The sequence below is a fragment of the Pieris napi genome, chromosome 19 (genome assembly GCF_905475465.1).
Source record: "Pieris napi chromosome 19, ilPieNapi1.2, whole genome shotgun sequence".
Lineage (NCBI taxonomy): Eukaryota > Metazoa > Arthropoda > Insecta > Lepidoptera > Pieridae > Pieris > Pieris napi.
In genome coordinates, this window is record NC_062252.1 from 3047 (window position 1) to 26822 (window position 23776).

Genomic DNA, 23776 nt, shown 5'->3' on the forward strand with positions numbered 1-23776 from the left:
ATCAACAAATTGCCACAAAAGGTAAAAGGCGCATAATAAATAGAACGTTCCGTCGTAATCTGTTTCCAAGCACTTTATTATTCGAATAACTTCGGATAGAGAGCTGGAATATGAAAGAGTGTCTGACTAAGGGTAAGTAAGTATTGTATACAAAGAGTTAAACTAGGAGTAATCCCGACTTCAGCTAAGGAGAGTTAAGTGTAGTGCTTCAAAACTCACCTGCCCCGACATTGAGCGAGAGTTACTTTTCACGTAACTTTAGCCTCTGTAACATTTCAAAGTGTAAATAATAGTATATCCCTAGTGACTCAAATTTCTTCTTGCGTCCTTGATCGTTTTTATAACAGCCAACGAATAACTGATCCAACTTAGTTGATTTTAAATGATTTTTTTACTTTACTATGAAAGTTTAGCTTTAATCAATCAAGTATATGCCGGCTGTAATGAAGAATAATTGTACAAATTAAAAGTGCGTTGACCTGTTAGTGTGAAGTTTGAACAGAGTGCGAAACCGCGTGCGACGTCGACGCAATAAAATGACATCTGCTGAATTTAATTAAACCCACTATTTCACATTAGCAACGCTCAGAGCTTAGCAAGCAAAATATCGTGGCCGGTTTTGCTTTCACGAATAAAATCATTAAATATTATTTGAAAGATTTCAACTTAAACTTCGGCAACTAATTTTTTTTTTAATTTAGGGGAAACGGGCTGGATGCTCACTTGATGTTGTTAAGTGATACCGCCGTAGACACTCAACGCCACAGGACGCGCAAGTGCGTTGCCGGCCTTTTAAGAATTGGTACGCTCTTATATCGAAGGACCCTAAGAAAATACTTCAGTTCCACAAACTGCCTTTAATAAGGCTAGCTGCTTAAATGAAATCAACTTAACATTTACGTAAATTCTGTCTTGTAATGAAATTATTTTTGAAACACGACTGGATGTCCACATTATATGTAACTCCAAGAACAGGCGTGCCTCTTTGTGATGTCAGCAGTATGGTGGTTCTCATTTTGCATCACATTCAACGAATTAAACCGTTGTATGAGAGAGGCCCTAATGAGAATAGAGATAGGTTATGTTTCTCTGTTTTGTCACAATCACCGTTTTACCTATATTACCTATATTACTTAACATCTCTGTCGTCTGTGTTCGGGACACCTAACTGCATGGAAAAAATCTCATTTAAAAATATTGATTTAGTATAAAATAATCCGTTATGCATACATTAATTATATAACATAACTAATGCTAAAGAAACACTTTGCGTATTGCGAAATAAACCTATAGATTTAATGAGGTGGGCCTGGGGTCGCGGGATCATGCTGAGTCGCGAAGCCTCCTTCCTTCCACCACGGACATACTTTATATAGTTATATACGTTACATATAAATCGTTTCTACGTTCGTACTATTGTAAAGAATGATCAAATCAGTATCGAAATGAGACGGCCAAACATTGATGACGTTAGCCGGAATGGTGTAGAAGTAACACAGTACGTACAGTTCGCATCTAATGCTCTATTCAGCTAGTTTCGACACATCACACACACATCGTACGCAGAAAAATCTCAATACCTAACGCAATACTCAAACTTATCTCTGATTAATACACTTAATTTATGAATGGTTGATAAAATTATCAATTCTTGTATAACGGCCCCAACTTAATACATTATCCTCAAAAATGCCTCCTATACGTACGAAACGTAGACGGTCGAGTGCAAGTGTTAGAGACTTGGGACACAATAGAGACTAATTTTTCAGTCAATTTCTTCTATTGTTAGGAGAAGAGGGTCTCAAGACTATGTAGTTGAAACTTGCGAATCACTTTGAAAGCTTTCAAATTGTATTTACCTCTCTCTCTGAGAAATTACTTGCGCTTAGTTACGTGCAGATAACTGAAGAAATATTTGATGAATGAAACGCATTGTTCTGCATGTCAACGATTGCAATAGCAGTTAGAATGTTGTAAGTCATCGTGTCGCTGAGGTCGGAGGTCTCTATTACATCTGCGCGGCGCCATTACTTGTTAATTCGTTACTTTTGTTCTGTATATTAAATATTGTTTCACTATATTTGATGCCGGTAATAACAGGGCGTCTGTCTAAATTCTTAATTAGCTACTAGGTATATTTAAAGTATTGCAAATAAGTCTGAGTCGGTATTGCATGTCGTTTAATAACATTAGCGATTCGTGCGACCTATTTATTTATCGCCAGTTCTGGCCGCCACTTACGGGTAATCATCGTGCTTACTGCTTAAACCTATAATCCTTAACTCGAGGAATTGCTACTTTTAATAACTATTGGATTTAATGATTCCTTTGTTAAGTGCAAACCAAGTCGGTGTACTTTTGTGTAAGGCTAATCACAAAAAAAAAATCCTTTACAAATATAATCAAATAAACAACGTCTTAAGAGGGGTCTTTCTTCTTTTAAGATATAATAATAATGATGAAGTATATATAAAGAGCGAGAGTAAATATGAGTCCACATCGAGATGAATTACTCGTGGAGCCGTCGACCCGCGTCACATCAATTATTTTGTTGGCTCAGCACACTCCGCACTAAGCAACAAACAAGGAAAACAATACCTTACCTAAAAATTATATATTACGCGGTTAAGCCCGAGGGAAGGCTAGGGTTACCGCTCGACACGCGCTGAAAACGAACCCAAAGCTTTAAATTCCTCTCGCAGTGCGCCAATATTAATTATTATATTATATGACAATATTGTTTCGTCAACGAATATCGGTCTAAGTCTCTTCTAGTCCGACCGTGCACAGAGCCTAGAACTTGATTCCATCCCTAGAGTAAAGTATAATGTGGGTCGATCTCTAGGCGCGAGTTGGAGTCACTTCCCTTTGCTATTCAAATGTTGCAAAGCACCTCGCGTCCCGCTTTCGCTCATTCAGATTCACGCTAAATTAATATTCTTCTGTATTTAATAAACCATTTATTATTTAACTTCATTATAGATGGTTTTAAAGATTATAAGATAATATAAATAAATAGAATGTAATTTAAAATTAAACATGTTACTAGTCTCCGAGATGTCCATATTACATGTGCGTTAGTACAACAAACAAATCGCAAGTTAAAAAGTTGTTGTCCCGCAAAAGTTTTCAGTTTTACGAGGCAAATTGTGCTCGTAAAGCTTGACATTTGAAATTACTATTTTATGGGACTATACTTGGTAATTTTAAATTGGGTAAAGAGAAATTGCTGTACTTCGTGGAAGGAATGTACCTATGGTAGAACAATACTGAGTGAAGCATTCAGCTCACTACCATAATTGACAATAAAAGTATGATTGCAGATGAATGAGATGTAGGGTAGCTGGTGTAAAAGGTGGAAATATTTAGTATACTTCGTGTCTGTCGGGCGGGTTTCGACGAGAGGATGACTTGTAAACAGTTTACGAGAACAAACATTTACTTAATGTTACACAGAGCGCGTCTCTTATACAGTGAATTCGCGTATTATATTCTTTAAGCTTCCGAAATATACATTTGTGGCATGCAATTTAACCAAATCCTATTCGGGAATTAAACTGAAGAAGTTCAGCTCTTTCAAGTTCACACATATACTTCATTAAAAGAAGAAATCTTTTATAAAAATATTAATTTTGCTTTATAATCTAATTTTTCTTGCCTTTGTAGAGCGTCTTAATCGCAATTAAATTAATTAACAATAAAACCCTTTTCCAACAATGTTTTCTTTTAATCAGAGATGTATTCTTAATGTAGTATTTCGCTTCTTAAAAAAAACTCCAGAGTCTGCTGATTGTAATTAAAAAGTAAATAAATCAGGCTCAAGTTCAGTTGTTTAATTAAGGATTAAACTCTCGGCTCTTTCGGGTTATTTAAAGTTACATTAATTATTTGAAGTTACATTCATTTAATGCGGGTTGCTTCATTAAGTTACGGCAGAGATGCTTTATTATCCTCTTCGGGTGTTGAGGATAGGTTACGATCTTTAACAGACCTTAATATAAAGTCATTTTCGTTTATATGTCTGAGACAAGTAAACGAATATTTGTTCCGACACTATGTAAGGTAATCTCGTATCTCAGGTTGCTTCAAAAGTAATTTCAAATATTTTTTGTGGAAGTTAATGTAGTTAACCACACGGATTAATATTCCCTCCCATAAAAACGCTGGAGGGATTGAGACGCTTTGAGATTAATGTTATTCCTAAAGAGGTGGAGGTCGCCGTAGCCGTTAACCCACATAACCACAAATAGATTATGATGTTTGTAAAATGTTTGTGGCGTTTTAATGATCAAATTTGCGTAATTACTCTCCCGGAATGTTTTAAATTAATCTTATCAAGATTAAATATACGCATATAATTAATAATACTTTTATATAATAATATCCTTCAGTTTACACACTACGCAAACGCCTCGTATGTTTCCCGTCGAGGACAGCATAAGTGGAAAAGCTCGAGGGTCTATTTAAATAAATAATTGAAAGCAATAAGAAAATAAATGAAGTACACAAAAGGTCGCGATGCGTATTCAATTATCTTTTAATCGGGCCCTGAATAAATTAGTGCCCGCCCGGGGCTCTGTCTTTTTCAGACATCTTTACATAATTTTATTTTTCTTTTTGTTTCCAACTTGTATTACGTAAATATGTATTTCACCATTACACTATTTGTTAGTAATTAAGTATTGCTGTATGTATAACAATTATAATAATTTTAACTGATTTATTCTTACTGGACTCGGCAGATAATATGAATTGTTGAATTAGTTCAACAATTCCACGCGAACAAAATCGCAACATATAGGATTTAATAGCGAGTACCCAAGTTACGTATACAAGTGTGCAAAAAATAAGAAATTGTAGCTTAGTAATGAAATTGAGAATTCTATTATCTAAATAGTTTACAAAGTCGACACACCACAGCAATTAATTGTAATATTGATATCGCTTTAAGCTCGGTGGATGTTTATGGCCGGACCTGCTCGACTAATCGAATCATTCGTTTAGAGCATTTGTTTTATTGAAAATCGATATGACGTATGTGACATGTGATATTAAAATCCAAACGATAAGTGAATTAGAACACTAGGAGTCTATTACTTTCAGCGCTTTTGGTTCAAAAGGACTAACTATTGAAAACTACAATCTTTAGTTCAGTCCCTTAAACTTATCCTCCTATACACATACACTAAAAGCCATATAATATAACGATTGGAAACGATACTTAGCCCTTTAATTTTTAGAGCCATCTGAATAAACTGAACGAGTAGAAAATATCTTGAACGAGTGCTTATTATAATTCTGCAACCGAGATAATTCCGCGGTTTTATGAAGCAGTCTCATTAAAATTTTGTAGCACGCTGTACACTCCGAAGCGAAATGTTTACAACTCACCGACTGTCTCATCTGCTAAGAAAATGCTTTATATTTTTCCCTTCATTAATGTTTCGCCGTTCTGTCCTGTGAAATCATTCTTGCCAATATCAATTAATACGATAAAAAATCATTGAATCTATCGATTTATGTCACAAAAGGTCAAGTTGTAACTTTTTCGGAACACAGGTTCTACCCCCGGGTGAAGGGAGCGTCTTTTATAAATATATTATTAAACATATGGTAGACCCCTTCCAGCCAGTAATGCAGGATATCGTTTTAAAGAAGAGAACCATTGATTTGGTAAATATTCTCTACTTGTACACTAATTTATACTTAACAATTTTTGTGACAATCTCTATTCGTTCCCCAAAATAGAATACCCACCTATATACCTCGGACCTATATACAAACTACATTAAATATACACAAGTTTTATCTAGTTTACTTTTTATTTCATTGTTAAATGACCTGATTTATAACAAACTTGTACTTATTGTAAAAATCACCGGGTATTGTTGTATTATAAAGTATCACTAACCAAGCGGTTTCTGTTATTGGCCAGCGTCTTTGCGGATTGAGAGCAACCGTGAGGCTTACAATAGAAGTGTTATTTATATTATAATTATTAAATACAATAAGTATATATATATCAACTATATCGATATAAACTAACCATAAATATAAATATTAATTATGGTAGATATAGTAACGTACTCGTTATACCATTTTAGAAACCCTATCACATAAGTATTCAATTTTCCACCTACATATATTATTATATTCGTTGTTAGTTTCAACACACTCTCACACCACACCACAGCTGTCTTCACCAAAAATAAATGCGAGCTTTTCTACAAAACATTTTGTGTTGAGGGCTGTCGAATTTTATGCAGAATGTTTTGAAAAATGGTTGGGAGCGGCACAATATTACAACAATATAGGTTCCGCGCGCAATAAATCAATAGCACGATATTAAATACACACCCTCACAGCGCTACCGCGGCCCCAGAGCTGCTTCGAACAGTACGGAGCAGAGAAAAGTTCTATAAACGAACTCACTGATGGCTGAGCTTAATATTAGATAACTTTTGGTGTTGGTCTTGAACACTATGTACACGGCAATATACTTCTAAAGTTGACAAAGACTGCCTAGGAGATATATTTGTCACGATTACTATTGCAACAAACATGAGAAATAATTAATTAAAAAACACTGTCACATGTAAGTTTAGTGTTTAAGGTTTATATGTTGTTATTTTTTAATTATTCTTATTATTACTATGTATCTAGGTTAATAATATTGCATAAATACTGCATATTTGTGCGTTGAATATATATATATATATATATGTTTGATAAATGTAATAGATAATAGTTTTGTATATTCTTCGCGCCGGGTCAATATACGAGCTACTGCCACGGCATTGTATTCTGCATTCACTATTTTAGACCCCCGTATACGTACAACCATATGAATAGAAATATTTAGAGGGTGTTCAATTGTCAAGCATTGTTGGCTAATGCGAGAAATTGTCGGGAGACTTTAATTCACAATTATTTACAGTCGGCCGTGTTGACAGAAGATTATTTTGTTATATTTTTCGACAGGGATAAAATAATAATAAATATGCGAATGTAACGAGAGGATCCATTCCGCAATATGGTTCGGCTTCCGCAATGAGACAAGTCTTATGAGAACGAACATTAATCTGCTCGAATCCCGGGAGCGAGACAGTTTTGGGATTGCCGGTATCGATTATTGCACAGCACCATGTATAATGCTGCGGCTAATGTCCGAAGTTAGGCGAACATGCAAATGTCGAAACTTTGCCGGATTCTAGTGATTTAGTAATACTTTGTTGGTTTTATTGCTGGAATTTCGCTTATAACTGTTTCCGGCTTTCTTAAACGTTATCCTGTTATAGCCGTCCTCTCTTATCTTCCAAATTATATTGGTTACTTTTCTAAGTCTCATCTAATCGGATCTTATTAAAAAAAAACAATTATTCTTATTTTTAACTTTTAATTTATTTTATTTGCATTTGTATTAATTTTAATATGTACACCTTTACTTCTCTGACTTCATTACGTACACTGGTAACTTATATTATTATTTTTTCCACTAATTACATTTCTTTTCTTTCTTTTTTTGCGACTGAGGCGCAAACTAGGTACTGTGGTCTCTGGCAGAATGACCAGCGCTGTGGTACATTCTGCTCTTCAGCATAATGCTGAGCCAGGGCCAATTACAGCCACAGCACACACGAATTACACACTTGAAACGAACCAAATGGGGAAAAGGGAATTTTTTATTGTTTTTTTCTAAAAAAAAAATTTATGTTTTTGATATCTCACATTTTATTTTTGAAGTGAAAACTTCTTTAGCGGCGCTGAGCACTTTTTTGTATGGGTAAAAACTTTCAAACTCTCGTCAGGGTCACGTGATGCTGATCGAAAAAGCGTAAGATCGAGGGGAAGGGAGAGGAACTAGTATCTCCCACTCTTTCTACCGTGCCTGAGTGTGCTGAAAATTGGAAAAAGCTTTGATAAATTGCCAGTGATTTTAAGTGGAGATTTCAATATAAACTTTGCAGACGATAAAAATGAATCATTAATTGAATTTTTAAATAATGAATTTGGTTTAACTATGTCAAATGATCGCAATTTTAGCACAACGAAATACAAAACTACTATTGATGCGGTCTTTATTAGACACTTAAATAGGTTCGAATCAAAACTGTTTGTTTCTTACTTCAGTTATCATAAACCAATTGTATCAGTTGTAAAAATTTGCGATGATGATTCTGATAATAACGATGGTGTAAAAGTCGTCGAAATTATGGATGGAAGTTGATTTTTCTGAGAGATAAAATTTAATGTAATATATAAATAACGATATAATATTATAAATAACAACATATAAATTGTCATATTTGTGTACGATAGCGCAATAAATAAACATTGTATTCTACCTCATGAATGATAATACTTTTATACTTATAATTAAACACAACGTTAATATTGAAGTTTTCACTTCTGCCGGCACTCCCGGAGTGCTATTTATTTCTTTGATCATCGTTATTTTGTGTGTTTTTGTTTGTAATAAATGTTATGTGTATGTCTATTAAAATTATTTATATTATACTAAAGTTTGATATTCAATCTGATGCAATAAAAAGGCGAACTGACGCACTCTATTCCTATTCACAAAATCCACAAAATCAATTAAAACGGAACGTACGATCTTAAATAGTTAAACAACATCTACACGAGAACCATTGATTTGAATTGAGCTTTATTCAGTACTTTGATAACGATTCCCGGCCCACGCAGAGACCAACGTCCACCAACTCCGACGAACACATCCTTCGCGAATTAACCTAATCTTGTTCCTAGCTCACCCATTGCTTGCATCAATGTTTATTTTTGTTAATAAACATTGATTCCTGTAAAGATTTACTCGGTGATTTGCAAAATCAAGGTGATATCGAATCTCCCATGTTTATTTTGATTGAACGAAATTAATTTGCGTATTATCTTAAGTATATTTTAAAAAAATGCGTTGAGATTTTAACACTTAAGAGACCACCATGTATTTTTCTATTAATATAGACATAAAAAACAGATTTGGTCACGAGTATAATCAACTAAACAAGCAGTAATCAGTTCGGTGTTTACATATTATTGAATTAACGTTATAAGAACCCGTCTTGTACCCGTCTTCGACTGGCAAATAGCATTGTATAGTGTGTCCAGCCGAGCCGCAGTCTCCGCGTATTTTTCTCAATATAAGAAATCCGCTCGGAGCACTCCCATTGTAGTCCTCTAAATTAAATTCCATTACACACACAACTACAAATGAACACTCACACCAAGGACGTGGCTACTTATTCTACAAGCCATTGAAAAAACAAATAATAACTTAAAATCACGTATTAATTAAGTACGAATATATTTTACATGGCCCAGTAACCATTCCCAGCAATTTCGCTTTTCATTTAATATTCGTGCACATCGTGTGTATGACTATCACTTAGTGGCGAAGTTATTCTAAAACTATGATATCTCCTAATATATTCATTGAAATCAAATGATATCAAAGGACATTCTGTTCGAAATCAAAAACTTGTCATGAATTTATTTGGATAAGAAATAGATCCAATTTAAAAATGAAGTAAAAGAATAAAATAATAATATGTCCGATTTGAATTGATTGGTTTGGTGTATTAAACGGTAATGAATGTATATTGTAGGTATATATTTATACGGGCTATGAAGATCCTATTAGTCAAAGTTATTTAGTGTAGATTAAAAATGTACTGTGTCCATAGCGTACTTTCTTTTAGGAGCTTCGACATCGGAGTTAGGGCAGTGTCGTAAGTCTTATCCCGAAAATGTATCAAGGTATTACTTAGGAAAGACACGTATTATCCTCCTGACCGGTCGCCTCTGATTTATCGCTCTATAACTTATTACGAACCTATTCTCTGCCACTTTCAATTGAAATAATACTTACCGATGGACGATTGATGTGTTTCGTAATACTCAAAACTCAAATGCTAGTTCGCCAAATCCAGTTAAATAAAAAGACCTGAAATGAGAGATGTTCGAGTGGAGTGGGCGGTATTTATGGAGCTTCGGCTAATTGTCGTCATGTGCCGGTGTCCGGCCATTATCGGGTCCGCAATTTGGTGGATTTATTCTGGAACTTTTTGTTGAATACGTGAATAATTGATTGGGAGGCGGATGTCGCATTTACATTCGCGCTATATTTTCTGTATTGTCGTCGTATTCAAATAATTTTTCATACGCGAAACTCGAAGCGGATTTTTTAATGAAAAATAGCGAACAATTGTGGATTTGATTGGATTTTAAAATTCTCTCATTTGTTGACCGATTGCAAAATTTTATTTCTTTATTTAGTAGTGCTTTAAATGGCCCGGAGTGAAAATGAAGAGCGCCAGTTTATCTGTTATCTCGTGAGGTTTATGTAAAACACGAGAATGTGTAATTAAAAATAAACGATCGTTATTAACAAAACTAATCTCTTTCGTCCACTAATACTGCTCATAAAGTACGGCCACAGTGTACGTCATTTACATTGGTAAACCACGTGCGTGTGGTCTGAACGGATAAGGCAATATCGGAGTGATCTAGGGAAAGACAGAAATATGATTATTGATTTTTTTCCATGCACCTTCGTAGTAAACCTTATAAATTCTGTAAATAGAAAAAATCTGCTATTATGAAGTAAGTTTTCACAAGTTTCGTTACTATGAGCGTTGAGTAAACTATGGTGCAGTAAACTACCTTCTCATATTAATTGCCGGTCTCGGAGAATAATGATAGTTCATTAGAATATCATTACTTTCTAATGCGCTCATTATTTATTTGTCCCCATAATTAAATGTTTTTACTCGTCTCGGTGGAGCTCACAAATCGGAGGCACTGGGATTGTTTAATACGACGACCAAGGATGCGAGTGTTACATTAAAAAAATTATATTTATTATGTCTCATATTTGGGCACGATTAAGAAATATTTATATTGGCCCCATAAACAGATGCCCGTCTAGTGACGTTAAGTGTCGTCAAATCATTTAACCATTGCATCACTTTGCCAAGTGACTATGAATATACCTAAGTAGCTTTAGGGCTGTCACACGATACAATTTGTCGTATAAATAAACTTACTTAAAAATATTTCTAAAACTTCATGTGTCAATGTCGTTGTGGTTGTTCATTAAAATATCCTTAGATTGGTGTTTGTTATAATGTAAATGTAAAACAGTTTAGTGCGTTGTCAACCCTGACGTGTACAATAGACTGGGACGGCCCGATCCGGTCAATCACGGCGTTTCTCGCTGTCCACATCCAGCCTTCCTCAATCTGTGCCACACTTTTCGTGTTTCCTGATATTATTATTTTATTAGAACAGCTAACCCGGCAAACGTCCGTTTTGCCATGTATGTATATTATTTTTAGGAATCATTTTTTTAGTTCTATAAAAATAACTATCTTCTAATACATAATAAAAAATAGGGGTTGATCGTAGAGAGGTGAAAATTAGGGCTTGTATGTATGTGATTTTTATTCATCAAAAAAAAAAATATTTAAAAAAAAATTGTATGTGGTGGACACCCCTTATCACTTAGGGGTTTGAAAGATAGATAGTAGCCGATTCTCAGACTTACTGAATATGCATAAAAAAATTCATAAGAATCAGTCGAGGCGTTTCGGAGGAGTATGGGAACAAACTTTGTGACACGAGAATTTTATATATAGGATAGAGATAGATGTGTGCACTATAAAAGGTGACGACGGCCTTGTACCTAGAGAAACAGCAGTCAGTATTTTTATAAAACCTCGCTTGATAAAAAGAGTACTTTTTGAATGGCAGTTAACGCTGCTACATGAGGCAGCATGTTTTATTGGCACGTCTATCCGCTGAGGAGCAATAAAACCGCTTCCGCCCGTAATGAACTACAAATACCGCCTGAAAAGCGAACGATACTATAATTAACTCGACTCAATCGAGTGTATTTTGATATTTGATAAAAACACCTGGCTTTTGTCTAACTCGTTGTAAAAGTTCATTATGAGCTCATAACTCTCCTTAATCACATAAATTAATGTGTATTAATGGCTCGCGGAAACTCTGCTGGCGCAGGCTTAAAATTCAGATACCACACGTTTTGGTCCTACATTAATTACAATTATCTTCTGTGATGTGAGGACTTTTATGAGTCGGTAGCAGTTGTGCCCTGGAGATATATCCATACCTATATAACTACAATCGATTTTACTTCTAATAAAAACTGCCTTATTTAGAAACTCGTCGTCTGGTTTATCCTTTTCAAAAAGTTCAAGTACAGTTTGAGAAACGTGTTTAGTGAGGTCATTCAATATATTTTACGAGCATTCTTCGATGATCGAGCGACCGTGAGCTCAGATTGTCCATCGAGCCCTCCGCGCCCTCTGCCGACAACCAATCTAACACTTTTATTGACAGGATTGTGGTTAATTGAAAATGCCATCTTCGTCTCTACGTAATTGTAAATTTATTGATGTTTACGGTGTGTTGGAAGTTGGAACGAAGTTCCTTATCGCGCGTTGTGAAAGGGGGCTAGACGGAAAAAATTCTTACGAAAAGTTGTCACGACACTTTTTTGCTATTTGCTATTGTAATACACCGATTCTTCGATGTTGGCCTTTTTTTTCGTCGTAAGATTGGTGTCGAGAAAATCTATCATACTGTTATGATACCAATTAACATATAAATTAATCGAAAGGAATTTCGTTCCATCCGGGTGTCCCTTGACATATCTAAAGTTTTTTTAAGTTATGTTTGAGAAACACGTGAAGTTAAAAACTAAAATGCTCAATTTTCAGTTACGTATTAATTACTTTAATTATATTTTAAAAATAGGAAAATATTGTCAAGTTGGGTCATACTTTAACGCAATAGTAATTTTGCTCTTCTGATATTAAACCTGCTGCTGTTTTTATTTTAAGTAGGTGTATATGGCGAACATATTAAAACCTTTTAACGACTTCGAGTGGTGTTTATGACAAAGAACCCATAAAAACGTCTAAACTACATTTTAGTCAAAATAATATTTTTGAGCTGTCTTAATTGTGTATCGAATAAGCAAGATACATTTTCTTCGTTCGTGTCACGGTGTCACGCTCGGCGGGTGCCGGTGCGCACTGAGTGAAGTATTTACGGAGCGACAGCCGACAGATCTCGTCAGATATTCGATTACGTCTCGGTGTCGAGTCGAGAGACGCGTGACGCATGACGTGACGAAATTCGATTCCAGAAAAACATTGCGAAAACATTTACACTCTTGACAATCGATTGACGAGTTGCGTTCTAAGACAAGAAAAGGTATTAAACTGGTAACATCTTATAATAATTGTTTGTACTTTTCTTAGATTGAGAGCATTTCAGTTATCTATATATTACGTATAACCTCTACTTTTGGCTTCGTGACTTATTTAACCAAAATTTGTATTTTTCGTTAAATTTATGAGATTCGTGCGATAAGAAAAGGTTAAATAAAAGATCATTCTTACCGTGACAGTACCCAATTTTCCGAGTGACCGGACTTCGAACGGGTCATGTTTTAATCGAATATAAAAAGAAGCAACAACTTATAACGCACGATGTCTATTTTCTCTATGAAGAACAGATCTCGCTACTCTTCAAACTCTAATAATTTTAATGAATATAAAAATAATGCAATTGCAAGTATGGCATAAAAACAAGCGAAACTAAGTACGATGCAGTGAATGCTAAACTATAAGGGATATTAGGTGAAATAACAAGTTATTAAGGGCAGTGAAAGAGTGTTTGGGGAAAAGGGCTGAAAAGATAGTTGCGCAAGTCGGTTCCTATCTCATTACTCTCACTCGAACAAACGAGCGTCGCGTGACTCGAGCTTTTCTGAACCAATTTTTATATTCATAAATTCATCTAATGATTTGCACTTTTGTTTCTCGTCACTTCCCGTTTCAGGTTTAAAAACAGCTCTGGTAAAAAATTTTTGTTTTTAAACTTTGAGTTTATTATAGAGTTTGTCAGAAATATGGGGTTTTATTCAATCAAAACCAAGCATAAATTGATCAGACAGTACATAATCTTTTAAAAAGCATTCCTTTTTTAGTAAAAATGTATTTAAGTCGAAAATGTCCCTCGAGTGCGATGTTTTGATCAAAAGTTGTCAAGTTGGCTGAAACTGAATTATGATATAATTTCATTTGCAAGTTTTCATAACGAGACTTCTCTCGTTTATAATTTATGTTTTCCAATTCCGATTTAGTTAATTTGTTCCGGGGCTTATTTGCCTAACAACTTCTAAACAAATCTCTTTTGTACGCTTTCCCTCAGCATGAGTTTTGTTGGGCCGACTGTAGCGAGCTATTATAAGAATAAGTATTATAAATTATCTTGAAGGTTTTTAATGTAAAGTTTGTAAGAGATGAGAGCTAGTTGAAGGTCAACCGTATCGTTTAACTTTAACAGCTATTTTTTAAATTTTAAACTACATATAGTAATCATAATATCTCATAAAACTCTTCCAAATTAATTAGGAACTGTATCTGTATGTATCTACGTAACTGGCAATAGGGATATCTGAAGTTAATTTGTTAAGTTTTACTCCGTATACGAAGGATTTAAAAGATTCTTTTGACTTTTTAGGTAAACTTTTTTTTTTTTTTTTATATACATGTGTCTTTACTAAGACATCATGGCACATTACAATCTAGCCTAACTTAAGACTAATAAGTAATTTAAGTCTAACCTAATTTACTAATAAGGATTTTTTCATAAGAAAGTGTCCAATAACACTACTTACAGTCTCTATTAAAGGGAAGACACTCTGTTCTTGTGTTCTATTTTTTTTTTCTTTCACTCACTGTGTATTTAGTACTGACGTGCACTAACACTAATTCACTAGTTCAAATGGTTTTGTCCTTTTAAGTCTTCTCACTAGGCCAGTGGTGTCAAGGAGTTGAATAGCCTCGACATTCACGTGATGGTGGAGCCTATGTTCGTGGGCTCCAGCAGTCTTTTTTATTATTGTGGCGACGTCCTCTATATTAAGGTCCCGATGGAGGTCGTTATTGCGAATATACCAGGGAGCATTGACTATTCCCCTGAGCACTTTGTTTTGGAATCGTTGGATTACTTGGATGTTACTATTACTGGTGCAGCCCCACAGCTGGCAACCATAAGTCCATACAGGTGTCAGGACTTGTTTGTAAATCAATAATTTATTTTGAACTGATAACGCGGAATGCCTTCCGAGCAACCAGTACAATTTAGTGTAACGGAGATCCAGCTCTTCACGCTTCTTTTTAACATGGACCTTCCATCGGAGTTTGGTGTCCAGCGTCATACCTAGGTACTTAGCTGAATTTTGGAACGGCACTTTGACGTTATCAATATATACTGGCTGGTAATTTGATGTTTTGTTGGTAAAGTTTATGTGAACTGATTTAGACTGATTTAATCGTATCCGCCATTTTTTGGTCCACAAGCCAACAGTATTTATGGCTTTTTGTAGTTTTACTACCGCTTCCTTTTCAGTATCTGCCGTAGACATGATAGCAGTATCATCGGCAAAGGTAGTGATTACGTTATCTTCTAGTTCAGGAATATCGCATGTGTATAAGAGGTACAGGACCGGACCTAATACACTCCCTTGCGGCACCCCAGCTTTTATTTCTTTCAGTTCTGAATAATCATCTTCTTGTCGTACTCTAAACATTCTTTGTGTTAAGTATGACTCTAGTATATTTGAAAATTGACGAGGCAGTAGTTTCTTTAATTTATAAACAAGTCCTCGGTGCCACACTTTGTCAAATGCTTGAGCTACATCCAGAAAGACCGTGGAGCAGACTTTTTGTTCTTCTAGTGCTTTTTCTATATTATTTGTAATTCTATGAACCTGCTCAATGGTAGAATGTTTTTCTCTGAAACCAAATTGGTAATCCGGTATGAGCTGCTTTTTGGCAATAATAGGGTTAAGACGTTTGAGAAAGAGTTTCTCAAATAGTTTTGCTATAACAGGTAACAATGAGATTGACAGATTTTTAGGTAAACTGCCGCTGAAATAAAATTTGAAAAGCTTAAACCCCATGAGGAAAGCCGAGAGAATTAAAATAATGTGGTAAAGCGACGTGCACTCTCCATACGAAACGAGAAAAGTAGAAATTTATTTTTTATTTACATTTTAAATATTAACGTGTTGTTCAGGTGAGAATGAGGTTTTGCATAATAATGTGAGTGCAGATAAAATTTTACGCTGTTGAGGGTTCTGTCAGACGTCATTCGTCGTTATATGCCTGTCATTCATTTGAAAATTCCATGAACTAAATTTTGCTCCTTATATTAGGTTTGAGGGATTGAGAGATAGGCAACCGTTAATGTTTTTAGGTACTAAATAATTGAGATGGGATATGGAACCGCTTCGTCTTCATAATGTGAAATTAATGTACTCTAAGAGTAGGGTAATTATGTGTAGAAGTATCGGAGCCATAACTCCTGTAATCGGTAATTGGATCGGCCCTCAGCACATTTATCTTCCAAATTCGCTCTTGACCCCTCTCCCGCCGAATTAGCGGATGAAGAGATACCTTTTCAAAAGCCTACTATCGATTTGACGCTTTACAATAATTCGTTTACTCTTGTTATTCGTTGGCTCTGTTATGGCAAAGAAGGGATCACTTTTGTAGAGATGATGATGAACTATGCAGTGTTGTGTATTTATGAAATAAAAGATAATTAAATCGTTTAGCTGTTTTGTGTCTGTCGAGTATTAAATTTACATGCGTAGATTGAAACGTCTGCGAACTTTAACAAAGGCTGTCTTATGCTAATTTACGAGCAAAGTTTCGTGTTTTTTCCCTCGAACTTCTCACTGTTACTGTTAAATAACCATTTATCACCGGAATGAATCGCGTTTTACTTTTTTCGTCGATCCTTTTCACGTGCGGATACTTAGGGCCGGCCCTCGCCTAACCTTATTTTCTCCATACTTCAAAATATAATAAAGAGATAACGTTTGTTTGTAGTAAACAACCTCCGGAACTTTTGATTAGTACATTCATTCATTCTTAGAAGTATGCGTGGAGTCGGTTCTCGCTTTTCCATTTTCAATACAAGGGAAGAAAACATATCGATTGAAAGTTTGCGATAGTAAAGTGGGCAATGAAAAACAAAGTTTACCGTCAATGGCCGCAAATGTAGGTCTAATCGGAGATTGCGACGTAAAAACGTGAGTTTGTGGAGTTGCGATCCCGGAGAACCCGTTTAGAGATCGTTTGTGGCTTCAGGTCTGGGCACACTGAGAACGAGTGAAATTATTCCCAATTTAACCTTGCCTAATACGGCACAAAAAGGAAACATAGGCTTTCCTTTTTATCGAGAAACTGTTAAGGTACTAAAGCGATGTCTTTAAATCTTTCATGTACAATAAGCTACACAAATAGTGATCTGTGATAGAAATAATTAATCTTTATTTACCAATAGCTGTATCACGTTCCCAGTACACTTCTAACCCGGTAGAAAGGGCAAGGTTGGCGATCGACAGCACTTTATGAGTTAAAACTGAAGCGATTTGACCCACTCACCTTACACCATATTCACGTTTAACATTTAAATAACACATTAGAGCTTATTTCTACATTAATTAAGGTTGAGTTCTAGTAATAAAAGAACACGTGTGATGTATGTGAAAAATATTAAATTTTAACTACTAGGAATCGTCCAGTCAACATAAATTACTAAAAAAATTGTTTAAACAATATTTTAAAAATAATATATTTTCACAAATGCACATTATTTCGGTTTTTTCCATTTTTCTTTATGTAGGTTAAGAAAATTGTAAATACTGTATATTTGATTGCTATGTTTAGGTTTTATTTAAATGAAATAATTATTTTGATGAGTTAATTAATAATTAACTCATTAAAATAATTCATTAAATAAAAACAAAATATGTTATATTCATAACACGCACGTAGTATTAATTTATAGCTTACTGATAATTTTTTTTTGTTTTCAGGTAAGTTCAGCTGGACATATGTAGATACAGGAATTTTATTCGTAAGTCCTCTTCAATAACAATATCTACGTTCTCAATACACATAGATAATATACAGAAGTGCGCAATAATTTTCAGATAAACTTAGGATTATTACAAGCAGTGTTGGTGGTCCGACTCTCATCCCTGAGGTCGTAGGTTCGTCGATCCCAGGCTGTGCACCAAGGGACTTTCTTTCTATGTGCTCATTTAACATTCGCTCGAACGGTGAAAAAAACATCGTGAGGAAACCGGCTTGCCTTAGACCCAAAGAGTCGACGGTGTGGGTCAGGCACAGGAGGCTGATCACCTACTTGCCTATTAGATTGACATATGATCATGAAACAGATACAGAAACTGAGGCCCAGACCTAGAAAGGTTGTAGCGCCACTGATTTATGTATTTTATTTTTTAACTTAGGATTATAAGTAACAAATACAGTATCAAATCTGGTTGCTCTCACAATACAATCAGAAACAACATAATGTACTACTGGAGTGGCTCTCGAGTGCTCCCTCGGTCGAGTGACTGCCGAATTGAACTCCTCACACTTGAGGGTGCTTCAGGCTCCAGGGTGGAGGGGACAGGGTAACAGATGTAACGATTCAAGTGCTAACAGCTAGCTGTATCCTAAACCTATGAATTTTTGGCTCTTGCACAAGATATTGTCACGTTATGTACATTATTCTATATTGCTCTCTGCGACATTTTTTTGTACTGCTCCCGTTGTTAAAAGACTGTCGTGCTACTGAAATAATTTTTGTATACTCTAAAAACACGAACGAGAGTTCTGTATACAATTTGATTTAAGTACTTAAACAGTTAAAATGTAGGTCGCGGATAGTTACGTGAATACCTGTAGTGTTTATAAAAAAGTGTAAGATGTAATAACATTATTCACAGTTAGTTTAAGCAACGATAAATATTCAGACAAGACCGCTAGACAACATAAAAGGCCACAAATGGCTCTATTCCGGTGACACATCACTGCTTATTTCGACTAGAGTCGTGCCACAGCGCTATTTAGATCGATATCTTAAAAGTGCGAACTGGAAAACCGTAATGTCATATCATTAGTGTTGATTAATAAACAAACACTGCCTTATTATTTGTTCTTCTTTGTAAAACATTTTGAATTGAATCAATAAATATAATGATTTGAATATGCGATATATTTAAGTCTGTACGTCTAAATCTGTGCGCGAAACATAAATAAAGTGTCGACGTGTGTTTGATCGGCGCGAGCGCATTCCCGCTTTGTGACTGAACTCTTTAGTAGGGCTCCCAACTAACTCTTGTCGTATTATTTGAACGAGCTTAAGACTGTGAGATGTTAAGGTGTTTCCTGGCATTCCTAGTGACGTTTTCTTTTTATGTGCATTCTCAGGTATTTCGCTAAACTAATACTTTCTTGAGTTTCGAGTTAAATTAACTAATTGGTTACATAGTTGGTAGATAGACAGCCCTGACATGAGGCAGGACTTACAGGTCAAACTCGAGACATCGTTTGTCTTCGCTTAAGAGATGTTTTGTTTTTCAATTGGTCATTAATAAAGTGACTGTTCGAGCTTCTGTGTGTTCCCACTGAGTTATTGTGGTGCTAATGTATGGTCATCTAGTGTTTAAACTCGGAGTATGCAAAGCAAATGTTATTCAAATAGCCCTTTTTGAATGTTCTATACTTACGACTACTCATTCACCTTGTATTGATTCTTCTGTTTCTGTTTGTATATACTTTCTGATGGATTTGGAGTTGGTTACCATAGACTCAGAAGGACGTTTCCTCTAGAAAAAATGTTCAGTTTTAATTCGAATGAAAATAACAAAACACACTTCAAAATGACTTGATTTTGATATGGAAAGGAAAGGAAATAACTTCTTACTTTATAATTGCGTAAAATAATTAAAGTCCTCGGCGCTACGACTTGACATTTATTGCAGTAACAACAACGTGTGAACAATGATCACAAGAAAGCATTTACTACATACTCTCTCAAGAATGTCAACTAATAATACACAAAATGTAATAATTCATACAAATTTATGTTATAGCATTCCAAGTATGCTCCTTCAGAAAAAATACGCTAATGCCAATAAATAATCAAATCATCAAATCAGTATTTTACCGAATCTAACCGTGTGCCACTCGAGTATAGGCACAGGAGAGAAGTCGGCTGGACCTATTTCTAATGGATGGTGGTTCTTCGAGATTTGTTGAGTTTTTTTTGTCAAAATATAGTCACCATGATGGCCTTTTGCGAAACTATATTGTGGTGCAAAATCCAAGAAATTTCATTCCGCAATTCTGGACATTTTTGTCGGAGGAGCTCTTTTAAACGGCTTTATAATCTCTTATAAGGCTTAAATAATCGTTTCACATAACACCTCAATAGTCAACGAAAAGAGTCAGCTTGACTTTTGATTGGATTTCAGTCATAGGGGAGTGGGGACTCATACGCACTCGTTGTTGATACGGCTCATTCACTGTAATCCTTCTGTAACATTTTCAGGGATTTACAACACAACCTCATTTTTCGAGGTTTTTTTCCATTATGAAATTCACATTACTAGGTATACATATATCCGTACTTTATAGCGGTTAGGCATTAATCCTAAAGTAATAGGATATAGAATATTACTAAGTTGTGTTTTTGAACATTGCTGAAAATGTCGCGTTTTCGCGGTTAATTTAGCACGTCCGAGCGAACTGCGAGCCCGGAATACGGACCGACACCCAAACAGGAAACAAGATTATTTTAACCGGAACTTTAAACTCTCAAAATTTATTTTCAATCCCGAGGAGATATCTGAAACTACTAAAACTGAACTGCGTAACAGGTGTTACGTAATCTGTATCGTCGTCTACGTCGAATAATTTATTTGGAATGAATTGGTTTAATACCTATATTATACACGTCGTCGTTTTCTAGTCAATCAAACACTACTAACTTCAATAGTGAAAAAAAAACTGTTTTGCGCATTTAAAAGATAGTTTTTCGCTTCAGCCAACAGCACGAAATCACAATGCTTCCTTTCCGCCCACAAACAGACTTTCAAAAGATAAAAATCATTTAATCACTCGATTCAATTAATGTATTGCGTTTGCGAATATCAATGGCTTTTAATTAGTTTCATAATCGACTCAAACAAAGGCGTTGGGTGGTTCGATCATTAATTCGATTACCAACTTCGATGATACACGTTTCCCAATGGCAGGTCGCCAGAGTGCACCTACTTCCCTGCAGTGGTAAAGGTTACTCTCATAAAACAGCTTTCTTTCTTAGACAGCCTTTATAGTATAGATGATACCGCAAAACTTTCAGTTTAATTGAACATATTCATATACTTATACCAATTAGTAATATTTATTTATACACTTTCGGTTAATAGACTGTGGCATTAGCACAGAAGATGTAAATTCGTGAATGGGTTCGCTAGAGTTACTTAAGATGTTATCGGTCCGCTCTTCGCTTAGCATTTATATATCATAGTTATTGATAACGATCTACTGTAGTGCCATATATTAGGTACGCAACATATTTTTTTATGTTATAATAACAGCCATAGCCAGGGTTTACAGTATTTGCCTTGTCTTTAAATAGATTTAAAATCATATTCTGATCTGCTCAATGTTACCCTAATCTATCATATTAAGAAAACAATTTAAGGTATTTAGAGAAGTATTACGTAAACTCTTTCGTAAGGTCTTTAAGTAATACTTGAAATATTAAAATATTAGAACATATTATTTAGGTACAATACTCGTGATATCAATACACGTTACGAAGCTTTTGCCTTTTTTATTACAGTTTTCAAGAGCCACGATATAGTGCACATTTGTCCAATTTAATTTCCCGTATGTGCGGAGACCGTTAGTGTAGATAATCTCATCCTAGCTAGGAGTGGTTGTTAATGTTAACCAATAATTAACCATTAAATGTTGCATAACCGACTGAGACCTTAAGATCTTGGTTGTGATGCGTGTTCGCAGCTATCGTGCAAAATTGCATGTTATCCTCTATTTAATAAGGCCGTATTTTCATCATCCTAAAGCAATAAAGTTGTGGCCAGTTCCGATTTAAGAATAAGAATTACAACCTTATGTTGTTATAAATAGTGTGTGGAATCGGCCGTAGTCATCGGCGAAAGGCCGCAGCGCTGCGGGACCTCTGAACCCTTGCTAAATTATTATTTTGAATTGCTCAATGTATTTTGTATGTTCGATTGCAACATGCGAACATGCAAAAGTTAATTGTTTGACTTAATCGCTTTGGAACTTCCTCGCGCTTAAATAGTTTACTCATTACACACACTTGATACCCATGTACTCCTATAGCTAACTTGAGATATTTGAGGTGTTAGCTTGTCTCGTCTACTTCCAAACTATGAGAGAGCTATTTAGAATGAAGAAAAAATATATATTTTTACATAATATATGACGCCGACTACGGCGTATAGGTACTAACCTATAATGTTTTTGATTGTATTAGTGATTGCGTTATGATAACGTGAGCACATTCAGCTGTAACAACTATCGGCGACTAATTTGGTTCTTTTGTGCGCCCGCGTCACTTTGATCGATTGTGACAGCTCTTCGTATTGTTGTTGTCATAGGCAATTTATTTGATTTGTGACCTATGCTATAAATATTAGTGTATTTATTGACCTAATAACGTGCTTAAGAAATGCAAAGTTTAAATTTGATGAATATCTAAATGAAAGTGATTGTACAACTCACGTGAGCTGCTTTAAATCACCCTCAACCATAATGATGCAATGTTGTCCTACTTGATTGGTGCGATTCGCCCGTGTAAAGAAAACACCTGTGTTGCCATACATTGGAAAGACCAACGAAAACAAATTCATCAAAGTTTAAAGCGAGGTCCGGTGTTGCGTGAAGTTGCCGAGGGACATAAGTTCGGACATTTGTTGAAACATTTTTCATTAAGAAGTTGGCAACTAGCCGCATTATTGGCGAGTGTCGGATATTACGTGACGATGAGTTCTTGCTGCCCTGTTTGTTTCACGGAATAACTTTACTTGTTCCGAGATTATGAAAAATATCAAGAAAATATTACTTTCTGTTGCAACTTAAACTGTAGTGTCGTAGGTTTAAATTAAACTTTGCGAAGAATCAGAATACATCAAATAATATAAAACTTTTAAAAAAAGTTTGAAGCGATGAAGCAATAAGTTGTGTGAGGTCAAGCGTGTGTTGGCATAGTGTCAGAGCGAATAAGCTAGAGTGTCAGTGTGTCGGGGGTCGTGTCTAATCATTTACGACAGTCGTGGTCTTTTTTAAATTATAACCTTGACAAGCAGCAGGTACCTTTCCTTTTTTTAATAGCAGTGTATTAATACTTGTATGAATAGGAACGAAGTTAGACTAGAAATATATGTTAGTCACAAATAGTTGTGCTGCTGGAGCAAGTCTTAAGAGGTAAAGTCAGGGAAGGAGCTTGTGCTTCTTATAAAGGGATGATCCTTCGATTTACAGTGTATGTGCCGAGCTCATCGGTTGACAAATGACGGAATTTCACTCAGATGAATGGGCGCACGGGTGCCGTACGGTCAGCAAATTATTAAGAAACACGATTTGGTAATTTAATATGAAGCAGTTGCAATGGTAAATAATTCTCAGGTGAAACGTACCAAAACTATATGTACATGTATCATCGAAAAGGGCGAAACGAGTGGTTTACAATTTTCATAATTCAATATAATATAATATACCTACCTTTTGTAACTATATTAATTAAAGTAGCTACGTATACATATTTGAAAATCATAAGTAGATAAAAATAGCGAAAT